Raw genomic sequence first — 22,336 nt, 5'->3', positions numbered from 1 at the left:
TCTATTATCATCTCTCCTGTGAGTGCTCCATCTCTATCTACCACCATCTTTCCTTTGAGTGGTCCATATCTAGATATACACAGGACTCTGAAGCATTGCTTCTCACCAGTTCCTTAAAGGAGACCCCAGAGCCACAGATTTATCTTGTCATATGCAGGTCTTTAGATGCTGGCTGACAGCGGAAGGTCTCCTCCTCTAGTCTATTTGATGCCATCACTGAAAGGAGTCAGTACTGCCTCTGATGACCATAGCAACCACCTTTAGCTATCCCCCGCTTCAGAACTGCAGTTCCTCCACAACGTCAGGACACTGTTTAATTTGATGCACTGCATCTTCCATGTCTGAAATATGATAAGAACAATATATAGGTCCTGGACACTAATCTGACATTGATTGACAAATTTGGATCTTATTTAATCATACAGAAGCTTTCCTTACTCAACTGTCAAGTGTGTTCCAGGGGTTACGTTGGGCAGATAGATTGCATTTTGAAAAATACATTAGCAAATTAGCCTGGCTAATAAAATATTCAAGGTTATGGAAAGAATACAAACTGTCAAGGACAGATTTAATGGCTCCATGGCATTATTACATTACTTAAAATATTCTTTTCACTTTAAAGTAGAAATAATTATATATTGAACAAATACCAATATAAATTCTTCAGATTATAGACAGCAAAGATGACGGTGGCCCAGTGATTACATTGCCCTTGGAAGGCTGGAGTAGAAGGACTTTGAGTAGAGCCCACCCTGGCCTATACACTAAGATCTTGTCTCTAAAAAACAAAACAAAGCTAGAATAAGAAGGGTAGAGTCTTATTAGATCACTTTAAAGCTTCATCTTTGAACTCTTGCCCTAGAAATATACTTTAAAAAAGCCCTGCAGCTTGAAGAATGGGAATGCCCATTCCCATTTAATAACCAAACATCCTTTTAGGTTCTATAATTTATTGACAATATTACCTATTTCACTAGGTTGCTATTAAAAATAGTTAAATCCCATTGAGGTACCATGCAGCAACCAAACTTTGAAGAACATAAATGAAAAATTTTCCTCACAAATATGGTGGCCTTCTGCTTATATTATACCTTCTTCCCCTTATGACCTTTCCTGATTTTACTACCTCCTATCTTCTGTGAGCATCTGCTCCTCAGCCACGGTCCTCAGTCATCTTTCTTCTTTCCCCATGAATGATTTTCTCCCTCTCCCTACCCGCTCCCAGACTCCTCCACCCTTCTGTCTGCTCATCTCTATCAGACACTGTCAGAACTATCAGAACTCACCAGTGCACTGCTACGTCTCATTCTTCTTCCTGTGTTCTCCCAACCTCTACATCTCTTAGAATCTCTAGATGTCTAAAGGAAGTGTTGTCTGCTCTGAAATCCACGGTTTCCCAGACACCCCCTTCATAAATGTGACATTACCGTAGCAAGTAAAATCACTCAAGCATTCCCTCAATAACGAAACAAGGTCCACAGGCAGGTGGACATATCAGGTCAAAAGCCCACACCGTCCTTCCATGGTAGACACCAACCATTTCACCTCAGAAGCTTCTAGTGAGCCTGCTATGTGTCTCTGCCCTCACAGGTCCTCCATTTTATGCAACCTTCCGCAAAAATTCAATCCTTAGCATTCGGGGCTTCTCTATAGCAGGGCCCCAGAACAGCCGCCACCAGGCCCTACCATAATAGAAATAGAAACGATCTTTGCATGTTTAATCATTCTAGGGTGGGGGTCTTAACATTCATTTCTCATATTTGAAAATCATTTGATCATCCTCATTATCTCATCTTTTTTTCTAAGTTCTCCGGGTATTTAGGAGAGCTTCTACCTAAACTTGTCAAACCAGAAATCTGTAGTTACTCCTAAACCGATCTCATTTAGGCTGCCATCGCTTAGCCAGCTGAGAGGCCGGGGCTCTAACTTCAGTCCATAAAGATGTCACTGCGATCCTCATGGACAATTTACAGTGACATGCCCATAGGCATGTCAAGAAGAAATGTATATAAGTGTCAGAGTCAAATACTTGGTGGCAATTTATTCTGCCGTTTCTGTTGCTGTAATTTTAATGAGCACACTGCACACTCTCATGCGGGCCTTGAGAGCCATTAGCGAGCGGTGCTGTGTACACGACACAGACTCTGCTGGCAGAATGAAAACCACGCCGAATTTCTTCAAGATGATAAGACGCGAGACGTTGGAAACCCTCGTAAGTGACTTAACAAAACGAATGCCATGGCTTGTTTATGCTTTCATTAAAAATCAGAGAGATTTCAAAAAAAATGACAGCAAATATCACATACTCTTGAACTCTTAGAATGCATGTGCCTGAACTAAGTATTGGGAGGATGGTCCCATACTCTCAAACCCTCGTCCTCTGCCCACACAAGCCTAGGAAACCTGAAAGAGTAGGGTGTGGGCCCCTTACAGTCACCTCCTCGCATAGTTTCCCTTCATCGTAAAGTAATCTGAACACAAAGGCAAACAGTAAGTGTTTATAAGGAACTTCTTATATGTCAGGATGCTATTCCAATTTATTTTTAAGCAGCAGATCCTTTGAACAAACTTAAACATGCTTTCCCATCTTTTATTGATTCCTTTGATCTGCAGTGTTTACAGAGGCAAATATACAAAACGCCTCAGCAACTCAGTGAATTCAAAGACTGAAGAGGGGCCTGAGTGATGGCTCAGACGTTTAGAACATTTGCTGCTCTTACATAAGACCTGAGTTCAGATCCCAGCATCCACATCTGGCTCCTCACACCCACTGCAGCTGCAGCTCCAGGACATCCAACGCCGTCGTCATGGCTCCAGGGGCACTTACACACATGTGGTAGACACTCGGACACATATACAAACATAAACAAAAAATCAATATGAAGGGGGAAAATACTGAAGAAGGTACAGCAAGTTGGCTCAGGAGGTAAAGGAAATTTCTGGCAAGTTTGATAATCTGAATTCCATACCCGTGATCCAAATGGTAGAGGAAAAGAAATGATTACTGGAAGCTGCCCTTTGGCCTCCACACACCTACACATATGCACACACACTAAATTGAAATTTTAGTTTACATAGTTTTTTAAAGCCAATGAAAAAGAAAAAGCAGATCTGCAAGACACATGGGCTCCCAGCCCCCAGTTTGTTTGCTGCAGACTCGAAGCACAATTCAGTGCAGTCCTTTTTGTAACAGTACTAGCAGACACCAGTCCTTCTGAAAGAAGAAACTTGCTCACCAATGAAGCTTTCTGTGCAATCTTTAAAATAGGCGTGATAGGTTTGCTCCTTTGTGTTATGAAATTATTAGCTGCTTGGGACAATAAATGTAAGGAGTGCCATGAAACAAGAAATAGTGTTCTGTTCAGTTTAAATCAACATTGCAGGAAAAAAAAACACAAAACCTGGGAGAAATGTCAGCATTGGCATACACCAGGTAACACAGCTGTGTGGAACACCTGAAGAAAGGGCATCGTATTGAGAGGATCCATCACACTCCACAGGAAAGCAGACTCGAAGCTTTTCACACAGGTCCCTCCCTCCCTCTCTCTTTCCTTTTGACTGGGACTAGCTAAAGTTCTCAGTGGATAACCTGCTTGAGCAGACGGCCCTGCCTGTACCCAGCCTCAGGGGCAAAGGGAACTAAACTGGAGGCGAGAATGTCTCTACAGTGTTGGTTTCTTCCAAATTAAATATTTAATAAAGTAGCTGTTCTCAAAGAGCTTATCATTAGCTAGAATTTTTTTAAAAAAATCAGCAAAAAAATGTGCTTTTATATGGAAGAATCTCGAATGAAGTGAAGAATGGAAAATCTTGTAAGATGCTGTCAGCGAAAGGTGGGAAGCCTGGATAAGTGCTGAGTGGATCAGAGCCAATCCACAGAGCACAGCAAATCCTAAGTCTTTCCCACACTGACGCCCTGAGATAGATTTTTCTTTCCTCCGTCCAGATAAGTAAATCACAGAACAGAGAAGTGTACGCCCCACACCACCCACACCACATGGTGTGGAATTAGGCCGGAATCCAGATCTTCAGACACTCTGCATATGCAGCACTCTGGTGAGCTGCTCCCCGGACATGCACAGCCGATGGGTAAGTTACTACTAACAACCCTAATATATCTAATATATATGTTCTCTAATATATCATGTGCCGCACAGTTTCTGTCATTTTAGCTGAAAGATTTAATGACGCCATGACTTCCTATAGCACAGTGCTCTCGGGACGCCCGTGTCTTTACTGGCCTCTATATATGAATGTGGGGTGAAGAAGGTCTCACAGACCAAAGCACTGTGAGCTGAAGGCTGGGGCTATTCTGGCACATCATCTGATTCCTGGTCTGTCGTTACACACACTCACATGCACACACACGTGAACACACATGCACACACACATAGTAGGAGGACGATGACTCATAGATGAGAAACAAATGTCTCTGCTCTACATGAGACCTGTAAGGGACTTGGAGAGGAAGCAGAGTCCAGTCCGATTCAAGCTCGACTCCATCAACCTTCAGATGACCTCAAAGAAATGGCTTGACTCAACCTTCACAATGCTGTTAAAAGTTAAATCAATACTTCCCCATAAGGAAGGAATTCTCTGCAAGCCCAAGACACATGATCTCTGTGTCAAGCGGAGACAGAAGAGCAGATCGAATTGAGGCTTCCCTCTTACAGCCATTGAAACTAAACAGGCTGTAAACACTGTGCCTCAGTTTCTCCATCTATACAATTAAAATGTAACTTGCCCCATAAAGTTATGTAGATAACAAATAAAGCATGTATAGGAATGAAATGTATATGCATGCATGTATCTACGAATACCGTTTTATACGCATAATTACACGCAAGCATATTTACATGGACACATACAGATGTTACCGTGCCAGTAGCACGGCTCTATAGCAATTGCTCCCTTGCAGCCGGAAATGGCAGTGTGCCATTCACTTCACCTGCTCCATCTCCCACTTATCTTAAAACACAAAAGACAAAGCCAGTATCCTGACCTTGCTATCCACTGTAATTGCCACACATTGTTCTAAACCCTATTTTAACACTCACGCCTGTTTTAGCAAGTTCTTGCCAACACTATTATCAAACAAGTGTAGTTAAGATTGTGAACCACTTGATCTCTAGGAAGGGATTAAAATGAAAGCTAAATGTTACCTGGACAAATGAGGGTGATTTTTATTGGCAAAAGCACGACAGAAACATGGGGTACGGCAGGAGTTCGGAAAGGGTGTTGACAGTGCTCATTAAGAAATATTGAAAAGGCAGTATGATATTTAAAAAAGCAATATATAATGAGAAAGGTATATTCAAATGCATGTGCTAGGATTCACAGGTAAGCCAACCCTTCACTAGTTACACCAAACTTAGGACCACTGCAAATATAGTAACAAAAATTATGCAATGATCTTGCATAAAAGAATCAAAAGCAAGAAGCAAGCTAACAGTATAAAACAGTTTGTATATGTGTATTATTTAAGTATAAATATAAAATAAAATGACCTAAGCTTTAAAAAGTAAAATATTAGAAATGCAGAAAAATTTTATTATGTATAAAATGAAAAATAACTATCAGACATAACATAGGAGGAAATGCTTGTTTGAGGATTTGTGGGGCTTGAAATGAAGCTTGGCAGGTAAAGAGCTTCCTCTGTAAGCATGGGGACCAAAGATTGGATCTCTGGATGCTCACAAATGTAGGTGCGCGTGGCAGCAATAGGGAGTCCCCAGCACAAGTTGGCATCCAGGTTAACCCAAGCAACAAAATTAGTGAGACACCCTGTCTTGATATACCACATGGAGAGCAATGAAGGAGACGTCTGACACCAGCCTTAGGCGTCTACAAACACATGCATACATGTACACACATACACATGCACCCCCATAGACATATGCCCACACATATCTTGTGAGCATTCAAATACACACACACACACACACACACACACACACACATATATATATATATATATATATATATATATATATACACACACACAAAGAGACATGAGTATAGTATATAACATTCAGTATAACTAAGTACTGTAAGTATTGTGCAAATATTAGATAATTAAATTTTTGAATTAACCCTTGAGGAGAGGAACAATATTTCCTCCACTTTGAAATGAAGACAACCATGTGCAGACAGGTAAGCAGGCTGTCAGAGCTGTAGAGATAAAAGAACGCAGCCAGAGTTTGAACTAAGGATGCTGGTAAAAGTCTCTCCTCTAATTCGCTCATTTTTCTCCTTGTGTTAATTTCTATCATGTTATTAAAAAATTAACAACAGTTATGATATTTTATTGTCATCAAAGTGAGTTCATTTGTATAATAGAAAGTAGAAAGGTATTGTCATTTCCTTGGCTGGTCCTAACAACTACATATTCTTTGACAAATCATGAATCTATTTTATGAAAAGTATTTTTAAATATAATGTCTATTTAGTGCTATGTTTTTCTTATTTTGCCCGTCACTCCATACTTTTTACTGAATAAGATGTTTCCTGATAATAATTTCATTTCTATGGGTCATTTAAAAAATACAATGGGGTGTCCATCACAGGTTTGTGCTTCTCAGACCTGTGATGCTTTCTAGTTTGTAGTTCTGGTGTGAATGTATTTCTTCCCTGGAGGTCACATTGCTATCAGCACGGTAGTTAGATTCTGATTGTGGCTAGTCCCCCTGACATACTCTATGCTTTGACTGAGGGCAGGGACAGTTTTTTTTTAAATAGAACCAGTTTATGTCAACAATCCTACTGTTAAAATCATTATGACATAAACTAACTCAATCCAAAGGAAGCTAAAGGAAAATCATACTTCAATGATGATAATGTCATTTATGATATTAAAACCTGGTTTGCAAAAATAAAATCCCAAAGTGAATTTTGCTTACTGACATTGTTCTTACAATATCCTACATAAGCTGTAAGATACCCTCTCCATGGAACCTTCACAGTTATCCAAGCCAGCACACTGACACATTTCAGCTGAATTTCAAAACTGATGGTTCATATATTCGTGGAAATTTGCAATGAAATGATTTCTAGATTGCAAAAACCCAACGTTATCTTCCAAAAACCTTCAATAGAACTTCAAGGTGTTCTTTAACCTGAAAGCATCCTCAAACATCGCTGAAATTTTACAAATTACACAATGTTTCCTTTCCGGTTCTCGGTTAAGAATTATAGGCACATGTGTTCTTTCTAAGTAGGAGGAAAATATCATTTTCAATACATGTCATTCTTCTCAAGGCTTTGATACCCAGGGCTTCTCTATCTAAATCAGTTCACCAAAGGCAAAGCCTTCAGGGTGCTTACAACAAGCATTAACAATATGTCACTAGCTATCAAGGATGCAATTTTTCAACAAGTTGTTCTTTTCTGCATCATTTCTTTTCACTTATAATCACATGACTTCCAAACCTTCACGACCATCTAAAGCTATCACACTCAAACTTAAAGGCCACATATGTCCCAGGAGGACTATTACATTGAAATAATTCAGTTGTGATTTCATTCCGTAACAATACATCGCATGGGTTTGCAATAATAATAAGATTTTAAAATGGGATTGTTTTCCTGTTTCACTTGGTAGAGGCACTTAGGAAATAGGCACTACTAATGTTCCTAAGTCCCACGATTGCAGTGGAATAATAAAGGAGGCTTGCCCTGGGCTTCACCAGACTGCCCTTCTATTACTGCTGCTCTTGACGTGATCAGAGGAACTTGTTTTGGCAATGGGTGGTGGTTACTCATAACTGGCTAAGGTGTTGTAAATAAATGATTGTTGAGTACTCCTTCCTTTGGCCTCTATGGGTATTGCACACTTGCACGCATATGATGTACAGACATACATGCAAAAAAATCACTTAGAAACATAAAATAAAAATAATTTTAAAAAGAAAGAGAGAGAGAGAGAGAGAGAGGAAGGAGGAGGAGGAGGAGGGAGGGAGGGAGGGAGGGAGGAAGGAAGGAAGGAAGGAAGGAAGGAAGGAAGGAAGGAAGGAAGGAAGGAAGGAAGGAAACCAACTATGCAATTAATGAACAGAACTTCTGCCTGGTGACAACTCTCCCAGCCTTGCTTTCTAAGGTTCTCTTCATTATAGCTGTTCACTTTGTATCCCTTATAAGAAAACAGAAATTGCAAATGTTTCAGGAGCCACAGGAAATTGGTTCCAGGAGATTCCCGGATGCTGAAAATATTGATACACAGTATCCCCCAAGGAAAAAGTTATAGTATTTGCACATCACATATATATCCTACATATTTGGCTACTGTGTTTGTGTGTGTGTGTGTGTGTGTGTGTGTGTGTGTGTGTGTGTGTGTGTGTGTGTGGTCCCTTCCATAAAAATAAGCCATGACCTCAAAAGCTGATGCTAAGGGCACATGAATAGGCCAGCAGGAGTCATCCTAAATTGAGACCAGTCAGGCCATTAGGACAAGCTGTAGACACTAACCACGTCTTGTGAATGAGAACAGAGTCCAGACTGGTCAATCATCTCAACTCTACTGAAGAATGAACTCCAAAGATTCCCCAGAGCTTCTACCTGGAGCACCTTAGGGCTGACACTGCAGCTAACCAGTCATGACCATCCTTGTTCCTTAGATCCTTGTTCTTTGCTTTTCTGGGGCAGCTAGGAACATCCTGCAACACTGTAAGAAAATTCAACGTGCTAGGTGAAGAAGTATCCAATGAGGACTCCTGTCCCCAATGCCCCACACAGTCAGATTTAGGAGGGGAGGGTGTGCACTCAGACTTGGGAGTCTGGCTTATTACCCTGGGCTCAAGTGAGATATCTTCAAGAAGACTAGAAATAGCCAAGTAAATTTATTTTTTACCTAAAAATGTCAGGGATACCCTGAAGTACATCTTCTGGCTCATCAAAGGGGTCAGCAGAGAATACAGCCTTACCGCTACTGCTAAGATAGAGTTTTTGAAGAAATATTATCATTCAGCAAGATCACTGTCTCCCTAGAGCAACAGCATTGCTGATGTTTCTAAATTTCATTATGTGCTATACACATAGAAGCCACATAACCTATTGAACAGTGGGTACTCTTATTACCACTTTAACGTTTGATATGAACCCGAGGCTTCGGGAAATAGAGTAATATATCAATACTGCAGGTGACTGAGGGGCAACTCAGAGGTGGTGTGTGCACCCAGATCTCATTGATCCAGCCTTGCTCTGCTGACCAGCAGATAGGATGCAACTTTGAAAAGCAATACTGACAAACTGTATGACCAAAACTGAACTCACAAGGTTCCTATCTGAGGTGTTACTGCGTTCTCAGGAGAATTAGCATCTCTGGTAAGTGAATATAATTGGAATAGGTGTGGTCCATAGCTCTCATTTCCCCACCTCTGTCTCTTGACTGCCACCAATAGCACTGTCTTTAGGCTACCGGTTTATGCAGCTCAACCTCCGTACAAAGATGATTGTCATACAGCTTGATCATGGCAAGCCTAAATGATAACCTGATTTAACACTTGACAGGAGCGAAGGGTCTAGTGAAGGAATACATAATGATCAGTCCTCCTTTTACATCATTACTGCTGCCAGAGCCTAGTTTTACAATAACTTTTAATTATATACCTCCAGGCGGGTAGTGTGTTTTATTATTCATTTATTCTTTAAAAATTCCAGGAAGTCTGACATTTCTTGCATACATACATAGCACAGTTTTTTCTAGGCTTGTTTATTAGAACAGATAAGCAAATTATCTATTTTCATTATTGTCATTATTATTACCCTTCCCCCTAGTATCAAATTGCCATGGCAACTGTGAGTTGGGCAAGATTTACACCTTTAACAGTGCAGAGGATCTGCTGCATTTTAAGTCTGCAAAGTCCCCTCAGAGGGGAAGCACAACATGTATGTATTAACTCCCGTCCCCTTCACTGCTGAGCTGTGCCCTGAACTTCATAAGCAGTCTGAGACACATCTGGGAATCCTTCAAAATGAACCACTCCATAATATGTAGCACATGAAGGGATGATTATTGTTGTCTTCAATTACCTCAAGGCCCGGGGATCGTAATAAATGAAGTCTCTGGAATAATGAAATAATAAATTTTCATTTAGAAGAAGTCGCAATCTGAATATCCTTAATGCATGCCATCACTCTCCCAAACTTCCCAGTATGGGGATGTTGCCCTTGAATGTCCTCAGGGCTGTCGGTAAGACAAAAATCTTCAGTCTTTACTGATGCAAATTCTTAACTCAGGGAATATAAGACATTCTTGGGAAACAGAAGGTGACAGACAGAATGGTTTAAGAAACCACCCTTTGGAACTCTATTAGCAATTTATGGACTAACTATTTCTTTAGCAAATTGAGAGCTCCTTGAGATTAAATACTGACAAGCATTAATGTCACAAATATATGTATTTCATCAGCATCAGGATTTTTACAAAGAAGACAGAGGTGAGAGGAGAATTGGGAATATCAATGCATCTTATAACCTATGATATAAAGATGTCACTCATTATCTTTCAAGTTCTGACTAGAATAAGAATTTCTGCTATTCCAAGAACTCAACATAGCGAAGATGTTGCTCTCGATTCTCAAAGACTGGGACATTTCTCTGCCAGTCCAGTCCCCTTTCTTCCCTTGTGGTCTAAATATTATCTAACAATTCTCTCTAAACTGAAGCCTTCCTTTCTATGAGGGAGCTGGGAGGAGGGGCTCTTTAAGACTCAGAAAATCAACAAACTATACTAGTCTTTGGAAGATCCTAAAGCTTTCAAGACTCATAAAGTCCCTCCCCCAAGCCAAATAAGCATCAATGATTGCAGGAGAGGGGAACTTATCATCAACTAAGCTTCACATCACTGCAGGAAAGGGTGACACTGTGATCAAATGAACCACACAGAACTCCATGCAGGGACAGCTTTGGTGAGGAGTCACCATGCTTCAGGGGGCTTTCTGGTGATACAGTGGCATTGAAGTCACACAAGGTCCTGTAAGGGGTGCCTACAAACTCACCACTTCACTAAGCTAGACTTGGGTGGAATTCCTTTGGTCTGTTGTCAGTGCCCTATCTGGGGTAAAGTAGTGTTCGTACCTCTCTCCCCGAAAAAGTCACACAGCAAAGTGAAATCCCCCTATTTAGGATCACGTATGCAAACACTTGGTCCCAGCTTAGTGATATTTAAAAATATTGTGGAACCTTTAGGAGGTTGAGCTTCACTGAAAGAAGTAAGTCAGTGTCAGGGAGGATGTTGAGGTTCTATAGCTCGATCCCACTTCCTGTTCCTACTCTGCTTCCTAACTGCTAATGTCATATGACCAGGCAGCTCATGGTTCTGCTGCCATGCCTCCCAAGATGAAACACTATCTGCTTCTTAATATACAAGCCTAAAGAAGCCCTTCCTCACCTAAGTGCCTTCTCTTCAGGTGTTGAGTTACGACAACGAGAAAAGCAGCAAACACGGCCTCTCCAGCCTCACGAGTCTCCATTCAGAAATAAAGCTGTGAGTTACTGACTGCCTCGCCGTATGTGTCCCCAAAGCTCTATGGCTGCTCAAACATTGATGTACATAAACTTCATGCAAAATAAAATTGTCAGATAGAATAAAACTTTATGACTCAGTGAATATCGATCATCATTTACCCTAGAAAAGTTGTTTTCAGTAATGCAGTAATATCCGAAATTAAAGCTTCAGGCCCTCCCTCCAACTGAAAAGCCATTAGCTCACTGTCCCAGCTAGTTTTTAGGTCAGTTTTACAAGAGCTAGAGGAGGGACCCTCAATTGAGAAAATGCCTCCATAAATCTGGCTACAAGACAGTTTCCTAATTAGTGATTGATGTGGGAGGGTCTGGCCTGTTGCAAGTGATGCTGTCCCTGGGCTTGTGGTCCTACGGTCCATAGAAAAGCAGTTTCAGAAAGCCATGAGGAGCAAGCCATAAATCACATGTGTGTGCACGCACACACACACCATGGCCTCTGCAGAAGTTCCAGCCTCTAGGTTCCCACAGTGTTTGAGTGAGTTCCTGTCCCGTCTTCCCTCAGTGGACTGTGACTTGGGATGTGCAGGTCAAATAAACTCTTTCCTCTCCCAATTTGCTTTTGGTGGTGGTGTTTCAATTGCAGCAATGGAAACCCTGAGACATCCGGCCTATTATTTTAACAAAAGGAATGATTATGTTTGAAATAACTTTCTAAAATTCTTAAACTATATTTAAGGTAAATTTTGCTTCAGTTTTCATTATCTTTTTCCATCGAATTAACAACTTATTATATATTATATAATTTTAGACAAAGTGTTCTGATGAATACTTTAAATGTCAAAAATTTTAAATATTTACATGTTTTACTACTCCAACTGTCCAAAAGCAAATTGTAAAACAATGTTCATCTTAATTTTTTAAATTAATCTCTGGAAGTCTGGTGACTGAAGCAGTTTTTACAGAAATCTGTAATTTCAAATGACAAATTTTGTCATGTAATGAAGAAAATCATTATCTCCCACACAGCAGTGTACAATAACTTGTTTACAAGGGATCTCACTACATCTTCAATGTGCACGGAAATAAAGACAGTGATGAACACCATGCAGGGGTTTTCTCCAGCACCATGACAGTGATGGTGGGCCATCCACTGCTTATTGTCAACTTTCTAACACTGACCACGTGGATATATAAAACATAACTGCACTAAGAACGGCAGGGCATTGGATGACAAGGTGAGTCCCAGCATTAAGCCAGCATCATTTAGTACCAACTTGGACCAGTATCACACTTAAGATAACCGGTAAGCCTCATCAGCTTGGGATGTTTCTTCAAGTCTTTAGCATTTTAGGTTTCAAAGTCTGTACTTAGTAAGAGGTAAGATACAAAACCTGGGGTTCAAAGTCTGTACGTGGTAGGAGGTAAGATACAAAGCCTCTACACCATTCGGCCTAGTAAAGTTATAGACACCTTCTAAGGCAAGGTTTGATTTTAGATTCTGAACAGCCATTGATAAGGAAATGCTGAAGAAGATGAGGCAGGAGGATCATGGGTTTGAGGCAAACCTGAACCTATTTTTGGAAATGGGATCTGACTAGATTTCCACCAACATGCAGATAATGAAATGCGGTTCGTATACACAGAATTTTAGTCAGATAAAAAGAAAAAAATTAAGTTAAAAAATTTTCAGAAAATGCGTGGAACTAGAACGTAATTTATTTAGCAAGGTAACCTGGGGTCATATGCAGATCCTAGCTTCTGATCTTTAGATGAATGCATTCATGGGACTGAGTGGGCACAGGCAATGACAGCCGAAAGGAGCTACGACGGGGGAGGTGGTTTAGGGAAGGGAAGTGGAACGCGTCACAGAACACATGTGACAGGAAAATACAAAGGTAGTAAATCTAGGGCAGAAGGGTACATGCAGAGAACTGGACGGCGAGAAGCAAGCGGGAGGGGCAAGTGGAGAGATCACCCAAAAAAAGGATGCGTGGAGATGCGGTTAAAAGGTATATCACTTTGTATTCCAATTAAAATGAGAAGTTTGTAGGAATAACTTTTCTGAAAATCTCTCTGGACCTCAAAACCCTGAACTTTAGCCTGATCTTACAATTACATTAAAACTGCATCCTCATTGCCCTCCCCACCTGTCTTTCAGAAGACAATGTGACCAATCTTACTACACCTTGGACTTCCATGTGATCAACTTCTACAAACTAAGCTCAAAGCATGGCTTCGGTTTTAAATTACAAACTCTTCTACATCACTGTCGCAGAATGATGTATGTGTGCTGTGGTTTTTACTGGCTGAAAACAGCCACTAGGTAGAAAGAAACTTCAAAAAGATAGTGTCCACCATAAACATTGGGAGGAACATGTGGATCTAGGCTAAGACATGTGTTTGTGGGTTTGAGTGCTCTTCTGGACCAACAGGCCATAAAGTAAGCTCTTCACTCAAGAACTTCGGTTGGTAAATAAACAAATAAATAAATAAATCTGACAGGGATTGATGTGGGAGTGTCATATATCAATCTGTTGATTTCATTGGCTAAGCAATAAAGAAACTGCTAGGCCCATTGGATAGGCCCACCCTTAGGTGGGTGGAGTAAACAGAACAGAATGCCGGGAGGAAGAGGAAGTGAGCGCAGACTCGACAGCTCTCCTCTCCGGAGCAGACGCAGGAGAGACGCCATGCTACCTGCTCCAGGGAAGACGCACGCTATGAAGCTCTGACCCAGGATGGACTTAGGCTAGAATCTTCCCGGTAAGCGCACCTAGGGGCGCTACACAGATGATTAGAAATGGGCTAAATTAATATGTGAGAATTAGCCTAGAAGAGGCTAGATAGAAATGGGCCAAAGCAGTGTTTAAATGAATACAGTGTCTGTGTAATTATTTTGGGTAAAGCTAGCCGTGCGGGCAGGCGGCTGGGGTTTTGGGGACGTAGCCCCGCCGCTGCGCCCATATTACTACAAATGGCGCCCACGTGATGGACTAAACCCACTTAAAAAAACTGAGAAGGCTTAAAAATAAGGGAGAGAGAGTTTAACACAGATTTTTGCTGTTTGTTGGTGGCGTGCTATAGAGAGATTTCCTGATTCAGCAACAGCAGAGGAAAAAAAGCTGCATTATTTTAAAGTGTGGCTTCCTGGGGCTTTGCCGCCAGTGCAAACTCTGGCTTTATGTTTGTGTTCCCGCTTGGGATCGGAAGGAGAGTGCTCTGAGACCATGACGATGACTCAGAGCTCCCCGCCTGCTCCTGGGCAGAAGGCAGAATCAGGCTTAGGCAGGCAGAAGAGCATGGCGGATTCCTGCTGCCATACAGAGACTTGTTTTCAGACTGCTTAGTGCTCTGCGTGTCAGATTTGGATGTAACTTGGATGAAAAGAATTTCAGTGCTGCACGCTCAGTCTCAGAATTAAAGTGCTGAGTGGCACTCCTACCTGGTGGCCCCAGAGCTAGCACAAACTGGTACGTCCTCCATTTTGAAATTTTCCTGACTCAGCAGCAGGAACAAACCTGCGCTGTTTAAAAATGCCGGCTTTCTGGGCCATCCTGCCAGGGCAAACTCTGACTGTTTGAGGCAGGAGGGCCGGCTACCGAGAGAGGACTTGAGTGTTGTCTGTTGTAGCTCGCTGGCTGGCAGGGACCTTGAAATGCTATAAACATGGCTACAGCCAGTACCTCAGCCATGAGGCTGGAAAGCTAAGGAATGGGCTACATCTAGCCGGCAAAGCCACGCCTGTAGTCCTACTGAGATTGCTTGGTAAATTAAAGACTCATGTGGTCAGAAAAAGAGAGATATACAGTAAAGAGAGATTCAAAGACAGAGAAAATTTCTGAATGGTTTAAAGTGTGTTAAAAATATATGCAAGCTAAAAGTTGAAGTTCTTAAAAAAAAAGGAAGAGAGTTGTTGTGTGTCCTAGTACACACCTTTAATCCCAACACTTGGGAGGCAGAGGGAGATAGACCTCTGTGACTTCAAGGTGTGGTAGCACACGCCTTTAATCCCAGTGCCTAGAAGGCAGAGACGAACAGATCTCTGTGAGTTCGAGGTGTAGTAGCAAACACCTTTAATCCCAATGCCTGGGAGGCAGAGACAGGCGGATCTCTGAGAGTTCAAAGACAGCCTGGTCCACAGATATACGCTCAAAAAGCAAAAAGTTAACTTAGGAATGTCTCAGCTTAGATTCTTAAGCGCCTAATGATTTAAAGGTGCAAATCAAAAGTGCTCCTGGATAGTAAAAAAATGCAGATTCACAATAGGACAGATTCAGACCACTAAATGAGTCACACTGTTGGATGAATGTACGTAGGCTTGGGAGAGAGAAGAAAAAGAATATAGAGAATAAAGTTAATGGTTTAAAAAGAAAAAAGTAAAAGCAAAGTCTTTAAAGAGACAGAGTACAGATAGTTATAGATATAAATAAAAATAAGCCGCGTAAAGATGGAAAATTCACAGAGAATCTGGATTATGTACATTGTGTTTTCTTTAAAATTTTTGACTGTGAAGGAGCTAAGTACAGAGAGACATTTCATTATATGGGCTGCCAAGTGGAACCAGAACGGATATCATGAGGGTATGACTTCAGAATTTGGGTCTAAGGATATGATGCTTTGGAGAGAGTCTTCTTTTGTTTTCACAGAGGATGAGACCCTGTTCATTTCTTCTATCCCGATGTGGTATGATAGACCACGTCCTCCTGAAGGGTTGCTGTGAACATCTTCAGAAAATTGCTTTGCTCAACTGCCAACTGAGATGAAACTAGCACACAGGTTATACCATGAAAGACCTAATTAACGATGCCCCCATTCAGCAGGAAGCAGTTTGGAGAGAAAAAACTGCGCCCATGTTCCCAAATATAGTTTATAAATGTTCTTTTACATTTAAAGGGGGAAATGATATAGGTATGAATAATTTGCATTGGTATGGATTTTAAGGTCAATTTTGTTATATGTATATGTATTTCTTGATCTTGATTAAGGGTATAGTAAAGCTTGTAGTCATGTTAGTTAGATTTTCTAGATATATAGAGATACATTTTAGATAGACATTCTTCATGTCTTTCAAAGATTACAGAATAGGACATTTAATGTTTTAATAACTGAGGACTTTTCATGACAATGAGACACTCTGCTCCTGGCAGCACCAATCTACTTCAAGAGGAAGATGGGCATCGAAGAGGCTCGTTATGGAGTTTGATAGCCATTTGGGCAAGAAACTGCTCTTGCCTGGACTCTTGCATAAACTGGACACAGAGAACCCGCAGAGAGAGGACTACTGAACTTGCCTAAAGGTGAGATGATCTTTCGGGGTTCCTGATTCATGAAAGAGTCTGCGAGACATTCTGCAGGACACAACAGATATTGACTGAACTGACTTTGAATTTTCCTGCTTTATGGAAAATGTCTGCTGGATACCATGAGCCTGAAGGCTGAAGATGGATGCCCCAACGGTACAGAGGAACTTTGAGTGACTGTCTAGGCAGCGAGATGTCTCTGTCTTTTCTAGAGTTTAAAAGTTGCTTTTTTCTTGTTTGCTTAGGTCATATTGTATCTTTCTGGAGTCTTTGATGGTGTTAAGAATAGTTAGTTATAGTTATAGTTTTCCTTAGTTATGATAAAGATTATTGTAACTTTTACTTGATAACTGTTTCGTTATATGTAATTTTGCTATGTTAAAGTTAAAGCTTTTTTTTTGTTTAAACAGAAAAAGGGGAAGTGATGTGGGAGTGTCATATATCAATCTGTTGATTTCATTGGCTAAGCAATAAAGAAACTGCTAGGCCCATTGGATAGGCCCACCCTTAGGTGGGTGAAGTAAACAGAACAGAATGCCGGGAGGAAGAGGAAGTGAGCGCAGACTCGACAGCTCTCCTCTCCGGAGCAGACGCAGGAGAGACGCCATGCTACCTGCTCCAGGGAAGACGCACGCTATGAAGCTCCGACCCAGGATGGACTTAGGCTAGAATCTTCCCGGTAAGCGCACCTAGGGGCGCTACACAGATGATTAGAAATGGGCTAAATTAATATGTGAGAATTAGCCTAGAAGAGGCTAGATAGAAATGGGCCAAAGCAGTGTTTAAATGAATACAGTGTCTGTGTAATTATTTTGGGTAAAGCTAGCCGTGCGGGCAGGCGGCTGGGGTTTTGGGGACATAGCCCCGCCGCTGCGCCCATATTACTACAAGGGATGATGGTGATGTAAGAGTTTATTCATCCCTTTCCCATTCTATGTTTTCTGTGCTGTTCATTTGTATAGAACAAGCCCTTTGCTAGGGACCAAAGAAAGATGCAGGGAGAAATTGGAGGATTCAAATGTGGGCTCATTCTTGGTTTAAACTCCCAAAGGAAGAATCTTTTTTTCTTAAAGTGGCACCACAACAAAACGCTTTTAAAAATTAGTGCCTTCCATGAGATGGTGAGCTGGAAAATAAAAAAGACCCCATAGAAGGAGAATGGATGGCAATAGAAATGATTACTATGTGAAGAAAGGACCGAGACTCCGAAAGACAAAGCCAGATGCGCGCTTTCAAATGTTGCCCCTGGACTGCAGTGCGTGCGTGCGTGCGTGCGTGCGTGCGTGTGTAATGTATAGCTAGAAAAAGGACTGAGAAAAGAGAAGGGTCTTTAATGGAAGGCAGAGTGAGGTGTTGGATGGTGGTAGAATTTATGTGACATGAGGTAGAAGGGAGGTTGTCGGAGATGGGATGGAGACCAGCAATAGCAAAAACAGAGAGAAAGAACAATAAAACAAAGTATCATGAAGATGTCATGACAAAACCCATTACTTTGCACTTTAATTTCCTTAAAATGAATTCAAGCACACACGCGCACACACACACACACACACACACACACACACACACACACACACACACACAGAGAGAGAGAGGGGGGGGGCACATGTGCATACCAATGTGTGCATATAATAATTAAGGAATTTCCAGTTCATATAGACAGGCAAAAGGAGAGACACACCTACTTCTCTTGAGTATAGATGGGTTTGAGGAACAGAATTCTCAATATTGTATGATGTAAAAGGCCCTGGTCAAGATATTAATGTCAAGTCATCCAAGACCCTTGCAGCCTACAGTCTTCAATGAAGCAAAATCAAACCCTCTCTGAAGTCAGGCACTTCAGTAAGAAGCCCAGTACATTTTACATACAGAGATCTGCAGGTTGACAGCAGCTATACCAGTCAGGTATAGCAACAACAGAAGGCAGAAAGCTGGATGAAGATGAAGGGCACTGTATTTGGCAGATCTTTCATATAACAGCTAGGTTTATTGATGTTTGACCAAAGAGAAAAAATCTTTAAGAGATTATTTTAAAGTCAAGCCCCAGTAGATTCTGAGAAGAAGCTAACAGAATTGCAGGAATTGAACACTGTAACTATTTAATGCGAATCAAAATGAAGAAGTTAAATGGCAGTGCGTCTGAGGTTGAAAGGAGAATGTCTTGAACAGAAAGTAAAAATGAAGAAGGTGCTTAGGAATCTTAAAGAAACCCACACGGATGCTGTCAGTCTTGACCAGCTGAGTAGCCTTCTGCTCAAACCTCTATTCAAAACATCTTTAAGAAAAGGCCAATTTGCTCTCTATCTTCTCTACCCTGGGAGCAGCTCTCTTGCCTTGGCCCCTCACGCCTGAAAACATGCCTGTTCCAGGTTCATCTCCACCCACTCCTTGGTCAGGAGCACCTCTCAGCTGCTGAGCCGTCCTCTGTCTGCAGTGGAGCTGAACCCACAGACACGGAGAGATGAGGCCCTCAGCAGCTTGGCAGTCCCGCGTGCTTTGATCTCACTTGTCCCAAGCCGCAGCTTCCAAACCAGTGTCATTTCCAGGGACATTGACACAGCCGCCAAGTTCATTGGGGCTGGGGCCGCTACTGTTGGGGTGGCTGGCTCTGGGGCTGGGATTGGAACTGTTTTGGGGAGCCTCATCATTGGTTATGCCAGGAACCCTTCTCTGAAGCAACAGCTCTTCTCCTACGCCATTCTGGGCTTTGCCCTCTCAGAGGCCATGGGGCTCTTTTGCCTAATGGTGGCCTTTCTCATCCTCTTCGCAATGTGACGCAGTTGTCTCCACTTTACCTCCCATAGTTCTTTTGTGTCCTGTCTGTCCTGTATGTTCCTTTTCCTGTACCTCTCCAGGAAGTCTGGGGAAAGTGATTGGCTCAGGATTTGACAGAGAGAAGACAAATAAATACTGTATTAATAAGAAAAGAAAAGACCAACTTGACTTTAAAAAGAAGCCTAATTGTGATCAAAAAACATTGTATACTTGATATGTATGTATATGTGTGGTGTGTATATATGTAATCATATGTATATGTGCATGTGTATATATGTGTGTATGTATATAAAGTGCATGTATGAGTGAAATTTGCCTTATGAATTATCTATTCAATGACCAAAAATGTAAATACCCATGTAGCTGAATTTTTTGTAGTGTAACAAAGGTATATGTGGATTCAGAGAACTGTGTGATTTCAGTTACATAATAAAACACAAATGAATAGCACCAATAAAATGAATATTCAGAAGTCTGATGGGAACTAGGCTTTTTATTTTTCTAGGAGATCAAGTTACTAATTATGCTGTTCGCATGTATTATTTTTCCTATGTATTTATTTTTCCATTTCTTTTTCTACTTCTGCCAATCACTGCTGTCTTCATTTTGACACTGTATCATTTGGGTATGTCATAAAAATTTCCTGGCAAATTGAAGACATTTGTCACCTATGATTAGGATCATGTCATAAAATCTAACAACTACTCATGACAAATAGAAACAAATTTTTATCTAACTATGAATAAAAGAAAAGTCTCTCTGCCAAAAAAAATATCAAAAAGAAGTAAAATAGCAATGTTTTTTCTTTGGTGCTAAAACAACATTTGAGTATTTGAGATTTGTGTCTATGAAACAGCAAGCCAATCAGAAACAAGAAAGTAAAAATAGAAATGGAGAAGCACAATATCAATTTCCCCAGAAGACAGATAAGATCATGTACAAAGAAACCTCGGAAGAATGTCCATGTATGTTAAGTGATGATAAAGATACATTATTCAGCTTGCAATAAAAAAGAACATTAGGAAAAAGTCAACTGTATTCCATCAAACTAGTAAGAAATTGTTAGAAAGGCCAGTTTTAAAGGACAAAATATTTACAACGTTCACACAAAGTATAAAATAACATAAATGTCAATTATTTGGAACCAACTTGCACAACTATTAAGTCATTAATAAACATTCGTAAATATTGCAAGCCAGTTAAATACAGTCACGTTTTTAAAATAAGTTACACAAAGTTTACAGTTCTATGCTAAGTTAGGTTCCTGCATCTTACAATCACCCACACACATCTCACAATGACTTATCATTGAGGTTGGCATCCACCATTTCTGATTGGTGGAAATGCGACATATGAATGGATGCACTGTTGAATGCCTCTCCCTAGTTCCATATTCACTGATGTCATACTAATACCTGCTACAGTGGGAGACTTTATAACATGGATATTAACATGGACTTTATAACATGGACATTAACAAATTCTTCCCTTCCTCCCATTCTCCAGAGAACCAGTTATTATACAATGAACATTACAGCTGAAATTCACAAAAATGTCAAAGAAAACGCAATGCCCTCAGGATGCCAGTAGATGGAGGAGGCACAGGAAGGAAGGAAGAGCTTACAGAGCAGAGCTGTGAAAGGCTTCCTTGAGGAGAGGTCTGATGATGCTGTAAGTCATCAATAGAAAGAACAAAAGGATACAGAATATGCGCACAACAATCTCCACACTTGAAAGATAGAGAACTTCGGCACAAATTCATATTTTTATGAACTTCCTATTAAAACTCCAAAAGGTCTGAGTAAAAAATTACTATAAAATTCTAAAATTTACATAGAAGAGAGGGGCCCCAAGGATAGTTTCTAAGAACTGAACTGGGAACTTCTGCTCTGTCATCTCAATTTATTACAAAGCTATAGTGTTTTACTAAAATGGCATTAGCATAGGAATAAAACATCTAGAGGTAGCCCCCTCACGAAAGTAGAAAATTAATGTCAAATCCTGACCAATGGAGTCAGGGGAGGGGCTCCTATGAATAACGCCTTGCTAAAACTGTAAGAAGAAATTGAGGACAATATCCTCCTGCCTCAGCTTACAGAAAGATTTCTGCAAATGAGATGCATGCATTCAATCCATAGAGGAGAGGAAGTTATAAATTCAAATACGTGAAAATTCTAAAATGTACTTATCAAAAGAAAACAATGTAGAAAACAGCCAGAACTTAGCAGTATGAAACTGGACATTAGTTTAGTGAAGAGGACACTTAACTGCATGACTGTGACGTCAAGAAATTGACCCTCTAGTCTGAGGCATCGGCACTGGGTGTTCAAGGCTTTGCTTTCATTGTTTTAATATGAATTCAAGATGGCTGAAATTCAAAAAAACTCTTCACAACACAAATGGTTTGAAAGCAAATCAAAATCTAAAACATACACAGAATTTTAACATTCTTATAAGAAAAAAACGAAAGCAAGAGAAAACGGCCCAGAGGAAGAAGCTGTTTTCTGTTGAGAGCCACATGAAAGATCAATAGATCTATGAAAGGGTACTCAACTTCATGTATCTGGGAAATTAAAATTAAAAGCACAAAAAATTGCACATTACAAAGCCTGTGAAAATTAAGTAGTAAGCGAATAAGACATGCTCGGTGGCTGACAGGAGTATAAATTAATGCAACCAATCTATAGAAGCAGAGGCATGTGGCACCTCCCTAGGATTTTAACCCTAATTAATTATAACTATTATCTGTACATATGTATGTGAAGGAACACGTGCCAAAATGCTGTTAGCCAAAGTCGGAA

The 22,336-nt window shown here is 40.7% G+C and overlaps 1 protein-coding gene and 1 pseudogene across 3 annotated transcripts in view; one reads left to right on the top strand and one right to left on the bottom strand.

The window, feature by feature from the left end:
* Tmem117 (transmembrane protein 117) overlaps positions 1–22,336 on the bottom strand; it is a 441,165-nt gene that overhangs the window by 255,308 nt on the left and 163,521 nt on the right. The window lies entirely within an intron of this gene.
* LOC142845156 (ATP synthase F(0) complex subunit C2, mitochondrial pseudogene) lies at positions 19,116–19,564 on the top strand (annotated as a pseudogene).

The sequence above is a fragment of the Microtus pennsylvanicus genome, chromosome 2 (assembly GCF_037038515.1).
Source record: "Microtus pennsylvanicus isolate mMicPen1 chromosome 2, mMicPen1.hap1, whole genome shotgun sequence".
Classification (NCBI taxonomy): Eukaryota; Metazoa; Chordata; class Mammalia; order Rodentia; family Cricetidae; genus Microtus; species Microtus pennsylvanicus.
The sequence above is the reverse complement of the archived record's forward strand: the minus strand, read 5'-3'. Positions and strand labels throughout refer to the sequence as shown.